Genomic DNA, 10,467 nt, shown 5'->3' on the forward strand with positions numbered 1-10,467 from the left:
CTCATGCCTCATCTCCCCTGTCGTGCTGGATCCTGGTTGGATCTTCTGAATCTCTGAGTTTCTAAACTATTGGATTGTTCTCTCCTCTCCTTGGCTGGAAGATACATTTGCTTATTTTTTTTTCTTTTTTTTTTTTCTCGAGACCACCCAGATTCTTATTTTTGTAGACATGATAGATAGAACCTGAGATGGTCAGGTATCACCCGGGTCCTTCGGTGGGGTGGCTGGTACCTCCCCCCCCCCCCCCCCCCTATGGATGTTTCCCCTTTTTTTTTTTTTTTTTTTTTTCCTTCCTTTTTTTTTTTTTTTTTTTTTTTTTTTTTTTGGGGTATTTCGTCCATGGTGGGGGGGGGGGGGGGGGGGGGTTAAAATAAGGAAAAAAGGAGGGGAGGAGGGGAAAAAAAAGGAAAGGGAAAGGAGGGTAAAAAATGTTTTCCTTTTTTTTTTTTTTTGGCGGAGTCATTGAAGTCTCTCACTTTCTGTCCTAGATACATGTTCTGTTAACCAGCGAAGTTTCGCCATATGATTGCCTATGTTAGGCACATGCAACAACCATCCCTCTGCTACCGCCCTGCGGGACAGAAGGGATATCTCTCACACGTTTTTGTATTTGATCCCTTCTATTTGTTTTTTTTTTCTGTGTGTGTGTTTTTTTTCTTTTTTCTCCTGGGTTTTTCACGGGTTGATAGGGTGGATGGAGTTTTCTTTCTTGGATCAAGAGCCCGCACTAGTTGGAGTAGGAGCGGGGCGGGGTGGGTGGTTGGGATGTCTTTATTGTCGCTATATGTTTTTTCTTTTTATGTATCAAGGAATGAGTACTGCAATATTTTTTTACTGTGTTATTTTTCCCCCTTCTTGCCGAGTGAAATTATATATTTTTTCATGTCTTTTACTGATATATATTCTGTTTTTTTCATTTTTAGTATGTATTTCCCTAGATATCAGAACCGAACGGAACCCACGGAGCTCCTGCATGATATTATGCTGATCCATCTCCATGGCGCACCTTAAACTCCTTACTTGGAATGTTCGGGGCATGAGGGATAGACTTAAGAGGTCAGCTGTTTTTGATGCCTTAAAACGCCATAGGGCAGACGTTATAGTTTTACTTGAGACCCATCTAGAAGGTACTCTTCAAAGGGCGCTGAAGCGCCCTTGGTTGGGATGGACGTTCCATTCCATGTACACTTCTCATTCCCGTGGTGTGGCAGTCTTGGTTGCCAAAGCAGTGCATTTTGAGCTCCGGGGGTCCTTAGTAGATTCGCAGGGCAGATATGTGTTTTTAGATGTACTGCTGTATGGTGAGCCTTATTTGTTATTAGCCTTTTATGTTCCTCCACCGTTTTCGGCTTCTATACTGCATGAGGGCCTGGACTTCATGGTGTTGCATCCACGGATACCAGCGATCTGGTTAGGGGATTTCAACAACACCTTGAACCCCAGTTTGGATAGGTTACTTGCTCCCGGAGCCACACAGCCCCAGACATTGACAACTAGGTTTGCACGGTTGATGGAGGAATTTAATTTGCTGGACACTTGGAGGGTTTGTAACCCGTCATTAAGGGCGTACTCCTATTTTTCTGCCTCTCATAATTCTATGTCTCGTATCGACTTTATTTTTATATCCCCCTTTTTACTCCCCAGACTTTTGGATGCAGGCTTTTCAGCCCGCAGTCTTTCAGATCATTGTCCCTATTGGGTTACGCTCCGGATTCATAGTGAACGAATTCGGCCAGCCTGGCGATTAAACCCGTTTTGGCTCCCCCTCATCCCTGAGGAGATAGACTTGGCCGCTAGGTGGCAACAATTTTTTGCCGATAACGTCGGCTCGGCCTCCCCCTTGGTAGTGTGGGAGACCTTTAAGCTTCATGCTAGATCGACATTAATGACCACCATTAATTCTATTAAAGCAACTTCTGCTCAGGCGCATACCGAGGCGATTGGAACCTTGGCCTCTGCAGAAGCTGCGTATACAGCTGACCCGACACCCACTGGTGCGGATCAATTAAAATTAATGACAAGGGTAGTTGAGCAGCTGGAGTATGAAAAAGCCCGTAGGACACTTTTTTTTCAAAAACAAAAGTTGTATGAGCATGGAGAACGGGCGGGTAAACTTTTGGCCTATCTAGTACATTGCAACGATAGGCCTCCGGTAGTGATCACTCTTCATCCTCCAATGGGACCTCCTGTAACCGACCCTGGGTTAGTGGCTGACCGATTTCGGGATTTTTTCCGCGACCTTTACACTTCTACAGCCCCGGCCGATGACTCTCCGATTTCCCTGTATATGTCCCCGGATGTTCTTCCCCAATTGTCGGTCGAGCAGCTGGAGCTTCTCGAGGCCCCGCTGTCGCAGGAAGAGATTATTGAGGCTATGGCTAGAATTCCCAGGTCTAAGTCCCCGGGAACAGATGGAATGCCCATAGAATTTTATTCCACATACTCTGAGGTATTGGTGCCACACTTGTTGTCTATGTTTGAATGCGCATTTGAATCCTACACACTGCCCCCTACTATGCGGGAAGCTTTAATTGTTCTTATTCCTAAACCAGGTAAAGATCCCCATCAACCCACCTCTTATCGCCCAATTTCTTTGTTACAAGTTGACGTTAAGATTCTGGCTAAAATCCTGTCTATTCGCCTCAGTAAGGTCATTCTTTCTCTTGTTCATGCGGACCAGTCGGGTTTTATGCCAGGCAGGAACACCTCATTCAACTTGAGGCGTCTCTTTATGAATTTACAGGCTGCTCATGACAACATTGGCTCAAGAGTTGTGGTGTCCTTAGACACAGCAAGGGCATTTGACTCAGTAGAATGGGGTTTTCTCTGGAGATGCCTGGAGGGATATGGCTTTGGCCCCAATTTCATCCGGTGGGTACGGATTCTCTACCAGGCACCGGTGGCTAAAGTACTGGCTAATGGGAGGACATCGGAGGGGTTTTCTCTTACTAGGGGTACTAGGCAAGGTTGTCCCCTTTCGCCCCTTTTGTATGCGCTGGTAGCAGAGCCACTTGCGATAGCGATCCGGTCGCACTCTGATATACATGGTCTCCGGGTGGGAAGATTAGAAGAAAAAATTAGTATGTATGCAGATGATACCCTGTTGTACCTGGCTGACCCAGATTCATCTCTCTCGGTAGCCCTTTCCCTTATTAAACAGTTTGGCCGATTTTCTGGATTACAAATCAATTGGGACAAATCTCAAATTCTCCCCATAGATAATATTTCCCCCTTCCCTGTAAACCCACTTTTCCCTTTGCAGGTAGTGAATTGTATTAAATATTTAGGGATCCAGGTGACTAAATCTTCAGAGGATTATATACAGAACAACATACAACCCTTGTTTACATTGTTAAAAGCTAAGACACAGATATGGGCGCGTCTTCCGCTGGGGGTTTGCGGCCGGATTAACCTCGTAAAAATGGTGTTACTACCTAAGTTTTTGTATATTTTGTGGCATTCTCCAATTTACCTTCCCCTTAAGTTTTTTCTTCAGATAGAAGCTATACTTAAGCCCTTTATTTGGGGATCCAGTAGACATAAGTTGGCATGGCGGAAGCTTAAGAGTCCCGTTGACCTGGGTGGTATGGCTCTCCCAGATTTTAATTTATATTACCTGGCATCACAGTTATCCCACTTCTTTCATCTTCATAGTTTTGATAGGGAGAGATTCCTGGCCCTTCTAGCCCCTGCATGGGCCCATGCATTAGTTGAACCCCTATCTTTGATTCTGGTGGGCGTACGGGGGGCTGAAACCCGGGGGGATAAGACCTCTATGTTATATCAGTATAGGCGAATATGGGAGGTGGTGTCAACCAAATTGGATATACCCTCGCTACATGCATATACGCCGCTGTGGCATAATACCAGTCTCCGTGAGTGTGCCTCTATTCCGGATGCACATGTGTGGGCCCACTATGGAATTTCCTATTTGGTTGATATACTTACCAATGGTGAACTCCAATCTTTTGATGAGTTAAAAGGGCAACACGATCTCCCTAACCATATGTATTTTAGGTACCTGCAGCTTAGGCACGCTTTTGCAGTTCAATTTCCCCGTCCTATTCAAGAATTGACCGTAATCCCAATCTTGGAGGTGGTAATGGGCTTTGAATCTAAACAACTTATTTCATATATGTATAATGCACTCCTTTTGCCAGAATCAACGGTCTTGGCGTATGCCATCAAGACTAAATGGGAGGGAGATATCGGGACGCTTGAGGATAAGGAATGGGGGGAAGCCTTAGATAACTGCAAATTGGTTTCTCCGAAACTCTCGGATCGCCTGACTCAATTATATATTCTACATAGAGCCTACCTGACACCGGCTGTGGTGGCTACCTATAGTAGCGAGGCTACTGGCCAGTGTCCCATGTGCAGGGTGGAGCGTGGCACCTTTTACCATTTGCTCTGGACATGTACCGAGGTCCAGGGCTTTTGGGAGCAGGTGGTTAGATTTCTACATGATACCATGGGGTCTCCTTTGACCCTGGTTCCGAAATTCTGTTTACTAGGAATACCCCCTGATATTAATATAGATAAATATACCACACTGTTTTTGCATGAGACACTGTTTCTCGCTAGGAAGTGTTTGGCCCGCCGCTGGATGAGAGATTCACCTCCATCTATACAGGACTGGCTCCGGGAGATCAATGTAACCTTGCCCTATAAAAAACTGATCTACTCCCATAGAGGAAGTGTATCCAAGTATAATAAGATATGGGATAGGTGGGTTCAGGCCCCAGAGACGTGCATGCCATCTGAATAAAGCCACATAAGAGATCGTTCTAATTTCAGGGAGTGGTACAGCTGTTTGTTTTCATTCTTTGTGTTTCCTCTGTTTCCTTTCCTTCCCTAGGGAGGGGACGTATTAGTAATGCATATTATTAGTAGTATGTACAAAATGACAGATATCAGTCTACTTGTATTGTGTTCCTCGGCTTCCTTTAATTGCAGTACAGGTTCCTCTATATGAACCCTTGTTTGATATATGTAAATTAGTTTGGTTTACTCATTCCTTAAAATTCCAAGATGTGTATTGTACAAAGTTGTATAGTTTTTGCTTTGATTTATTACAATAAAGAACTTGTTGAGAAAAAAAAAAAAAAAAAAAAAAAGATGTGCAACATCATCACTGAGCGACTCCCCGGCAGCAGACAAGTGATGATGCAAAAAGAGTTTATAAGAGACAGCAGTCTGCAGATGTCCAAGATGGCTGCCAACAGGAAGGGCAAGGTAAGGCCTTGACACTTACAGGCCACTACAATGATTATGGCAGAATATACCAAAGTACATGCTATATCCAGCCAAATACACACAGGAAATGGGAACAGCACAGGAAGACATACAACCACATTTAGTGTAAATCTTTGGGTATTCTTACACCCTCCAAATCAATAAAAATGTATAAACCATTCCAAATGTTATACAATATTACTATTGATCAAACACTAGTTTTCTCTGGTTTCAGATTCAACTTAATCAGAGAAAAAAAACTTGAATACCCATCACGCAGCATCATAAATTATTAGCTGCTCTGTTTACAATCAGTTCTAACAAAAACTGTCATTACATTCATATAATCAAACAAAATATCAACAATTAAGATGATGCAAGTTGTCAGTGTATGCTGCAATCTTCGTCATGGACATCAAACCATATCAGACAGGTAGATTGATGCTGTTTAGTACTATCTAATAGAAACTAAACAAAATGAAACGTCTTAGTGGGTTATCAATACATTTTCCACCTAGAAATAAACAAATGGTTAGCACAAAACACATATTCAAAACACTTTCCAGACAATGAGACAAAACATATGGCCATGTTGTTTAATGAGAGTGCACTCTTTTCTACCCATATTAAATGAGCTCGTATTAATTAATCAATTATTTATCACCACATGGATTTTTATTATAGGACGTCCATCAAAAGTTGTCAATAATTCACCATGGTTAAAATTACATTCACAATAACATTTATAGTGTGTTTATCACATTGTGCACAGACGAAAAAAGAGAGAAGGAAATTGGACTTTACAGGCCAAGATGGAGGGATAATCAAATTTAGGTAAAATATATGTTTTTTATTATATCAAAAAAGTAAAAAAAAAAAAAAAAATACATCAATATACAATAACAGTAGATAAAAAATAATTCCTCAATGGAAATTATGAATGATGCAGTGAGTACTGTATATTGCGCAGGTCTTCGGTCCGAACGCGTTTCACCAAATGCTTCCTCAGGGCTACAAAGACCATACAGTACTCGTCTAGAAAAAGATAGAGTGTGTTGTTACACCAAAATGTAAGATATAATATAATGCATAGTTGTGGTAATGTATTTTTATTTGGTTATTATACTGCCATCTTGTTATTTTTGTTGTTGCACTTACCTTTCTATCTTTCTCTTCTATGTTCCCTCCTGTCCCCTCCCATTGATGATGTAATTCCTCTTCCTGCTTCTTTATGCTTGTGGGAATAGAGATGGCCACATCTGCCTAGGCCTTTATACAATCTGCTCGCATCCGGGAACACATTACCATGTTTTGACCTGCAGATACCATCTTCAATCATCTGCCACATTTTGTTGTCTGCTATACCTACTGCTTGCAATAAAACCTATGTGGATGAAAAGAAACGATGTCTGGTGAGTTCAGCTATCTGATAACGATTGTCCGCTGTGATTGCATCTGCTTATACAGGCCAGGAATAGGTCTCAGCAAGGAATAAGTCACTATTACAACAATTGGAGTCAGAATAGTCAAAACATGTGGTAGAATTCCTACAGCCTGCTGTGTAGATGTGTATGTTTAATCTGAAATCAAGCTCAGTACCATCCGCCATCTTGTGAAAGCACATGGTCGTACAAGCTTACTGCAAGTCATCTGTTAATCTTGAAAACTGTTTTGGACCGTGTTATCCCACCTGTCTAAGCTGCCGTTCGTCTTCTTAAAGAGACAGTAACCACTGGGGTCATCTCTACCGGAGAAGCTACTCCAGAGAAGATGTATTAGTGTAGGTCTTCAGGCTCCACATGTTTTGTGGTTTCCTGCTTCTTCAGGAGATTATAGAAGGAGTAGGACACTAAAAGCAAATAGAGAGCATCAGTATGTGTACAAAGTAATCCTAGAGAGTGCATACCATACAGTTCTTTCGAACTACATTGTTAATCAGAGTGGTGTGGCGATATTTACCCCAGAGGTCAAGGACAGCCAGTCGGACAGTTGCAGTACACAAATAATAAAATTTGTTGATTTTAACAAAAAATGTCCATTTGACGGTACTGATAAAAACCTGTCGCCCCACTTCATCCATTTTCTCTTTAACCACTTGCCGCCCCCCCTGCCAAAGAACGGCGGAGCGGTGCGGCTCTCTTTCTGGGAGGACGTCATATGATGGAGCCCCAGAACGGCCCCTCTCGTGCGCCCTCAGGGGTGTTCCTAGGACACGGCGCCACCCCGATCTTGGTAAAGCGCTAATGACGTGGCTCTTTACCCATGTAATCGGCATCGTGTCTACACATGTAAATGAGGAAGTGCCGTTTATCGTCGCTCCTTGCCTCATACTGTCAGAATGTGTGGCGAGGAGAGCCGATCAGCGGCTCCTCCTCAAAGGGGAGTCTAGGAGAGGTAATCAGGGCACTTTTTTCATCTGTTTTTTTTCAAAATTTTCTGTCTTTTTTTAGTAAAAAATAAAAAACCCAGCAGTGATTAAATACCACCAAAATAAAGCTCTATTTGTGTGAAAAAAATACAAAAAATTCAATTTGGGTACAGTGTTGCATGACCGCGCAATTGTCATTCAAAATGTGACAGCGCTGAAAGCTGAAAATTGGCCTGGGCAGGAAAGGGATGAAAGTGGCCTGTATTGAAGTGGTTAAAAATATTTAGGATGTGGGTACCTGTATTTTAGTATTTTTTTTTTTTGAGCAGCTATTCTAGATATTTTTAAAAAATAAATTCAAAGGTTTTTTACGCGATATAGATCTCCTTTGTCTTGCCTATCTGAGATACTTTATGATGATGGTCTTGAGGTTCATGCGAGTAGAGTTCCTTGGGAGAGACACCCTTGTGGTGGAACATCCAGGTTCCATTTTGATGGGTTTACGCATTTATTGATGATATTTCTGGTGAGGTATAGCATTGAATGGTAAAGGGTAAGTCACGCACAAGTGGTGGACTCACTGATGTCTTACTAGACAGCATTTTTTCATGAACTGTTTGCACAAGGCACTTAAAAAAATGGTGCATGGGAGTGTATATTAAGTGAAGATTTGGTGACTAATATACTGGACACAATGATCTATTGGAAACTGTGATTCATTCATTTTCAACATTTTTCATGCACTGAGTCACTTTGTTTATATATACAGTATACATATATATATATATATATATATATATATATATATATACAGTGGTACGAAAAGTATTCAGACCCCCTTAAATTTTTCACTCTTTGTTATATTGCAGCCATTTGCTAAAATCATTTAGGTTCATTCTTCTTCCTCATGAATGTACACATAGCACCCCATACTGACAGAAAAACACAGAATTGTTGACATTGTTGCAGATTTATTAAAAAAGAAAAACTGAAATATCACATGGTCCTAAGTATTCAGACTCTTTGCTCAGTATTTAGTAGAAGCCCCCTTTTGATCTAATACAGCCTGGATTTGGGGATCCTCTGCCATTCCTCCTTGCAGATCCTCTCCAGTTCTGTCAGGTTGGATGGTAAACGTTGGTGGACAGCCATTTTTAGGTCTCTCCAGAGATGCTCAATTGGGTTTAAGTCAGGGCTCTGGCTGGGCCATTCAAGAACAGTCACGGAGTTGTTGTGAAGCCACTCCTTCGTTATTTTAGCTGTGTGCTTAGGGTCATTGTCTTGTTGGAAGGTAAACCTTCGGCCCAGTCTGAGGTCCAGAGCACTCTGGAGAAGGTTTTTGTCCAGGATATCCCTGCACTTGGCCGCATTCATCTTTCCCTCGATTGCAACCAGTCGTCCTGTCCCTGCAGCTGAAAAACACCCCCACAGCATGTTGCTGCCCCCACCATGCTTCACTGTTGGGACTGTATTGGACAGGTGATGAGCAGTGCCTGGTTTTCTCCACACATACCGCTTAGAATTAAGGCCAAAAAGTTCTATTTTGGTCTCATCAGACCAGAGAATCTTATTTCTCACCATCTTGGAGTCCTTCAGGTGTTTTTTTAGCAAACTCCATGCAGGCTTTCATGTGTCTTACACTGAGGAGAGGCTTCCGTCGGGCCACTCTGCCATAAAGCCCCGACTGGTGGAGGGCTGCAGTGATGGTTGACTTTCTACAACTTTCTCCCATCTCCTGACTGCATCTCTGGAGCTCAGCCACAGTGATCTTTGGGTTCTTCTTTACCTCTCTCACCAAGGCTCTTCTCCCCGATAGCTCAGTTTGGCCGGACGGCCAGCTCTAGGAAGGGTTCTGGTCGTCCCAAACGTCTTCCATTTGAGGATTATGGAGGCCACTGTGCTCTTAGGAACCTTAAGTGCATCAGAAATCTTTTTGTAACCTTGGCCAGATCTGTGCCTTGCCACAATTCTGTCTCTGAGCTCTTCAGGCAGTTCCTTTGACCTCATGATTCTCATTTGCTCTGACATGCATTGTGATCTGGAAGGTCTTATATAGACAGGTGTGTGGCTTTCCTAATCAAGTCCAATCAGTATAATCAAACACAGCTGGACTCAAATGAAGGTGTAGAACCATCTCAAGGATGATCAGAAGAAATGGAAAGCACCTGAGTTAAATATATGAGTGTCACAGCAAAGGGTCTGAATACTTAGGACCATGTGATATTTCCGTTTTTCTTTTTAAATAAATCTGCAACAATGTCAACAATTCTGTGTTTTTCTGTCAGTATGGGGTGCTATGTGTACATTCATGAGGAAGAAGAATGAACTTAAATGATTTTAGCAAATGGCTGCAATATAACAAAGAGTGAAAAATTTAAGGGGGTCTGAATACTTTCCGTACCCACTGTATATAGCACTGATTACTGCAGTAATGTCACTGGTACCCCCAAAAGTGTCAAAAATGTCAGTCAAGGGTCCGATCTGTCCGCCGCAATGTCGCAGTCCCGCAAAAAAATCGCAGATCGCTGCCATTACTCGTAAAAAAAAAAAACACCAAAAATGACAGAAATCTTTCCCTTAGTTAGTAAACGCAATAACTTTTGTGCAAACCAATCAAAATACACTTATCATGATTTTTTTTTACCAAACATATGTAGCAGAAAACAAATTGGCCAAAAATTTAAAAAAAATTTGATTTTTACATTTTTTTGGGGGGGAATTTCATATAAAAAATGTTAAAAATATTGTTATTTTTTCAAAATAAATGCTCTTTTTTTGTTTATAGCGCAAAAAGTAAAAATCGCACAGGTGATTAAATACCACCAAAAGAAAGCTCTGTTTGTGGGAAAAAAAGGACGTAAATT

This window comes from Pelophylax lessonae (assembly GCF_965119305.1).
Source record: "Pelophylax lessonae genome assembly, chromosome: 13".
Lineage (NCBI taxonomy): Eukaryota > Metazoa > Chordata > Amphibia > Anura > Ranidae > Pelophylax > Pelophylax lessonae.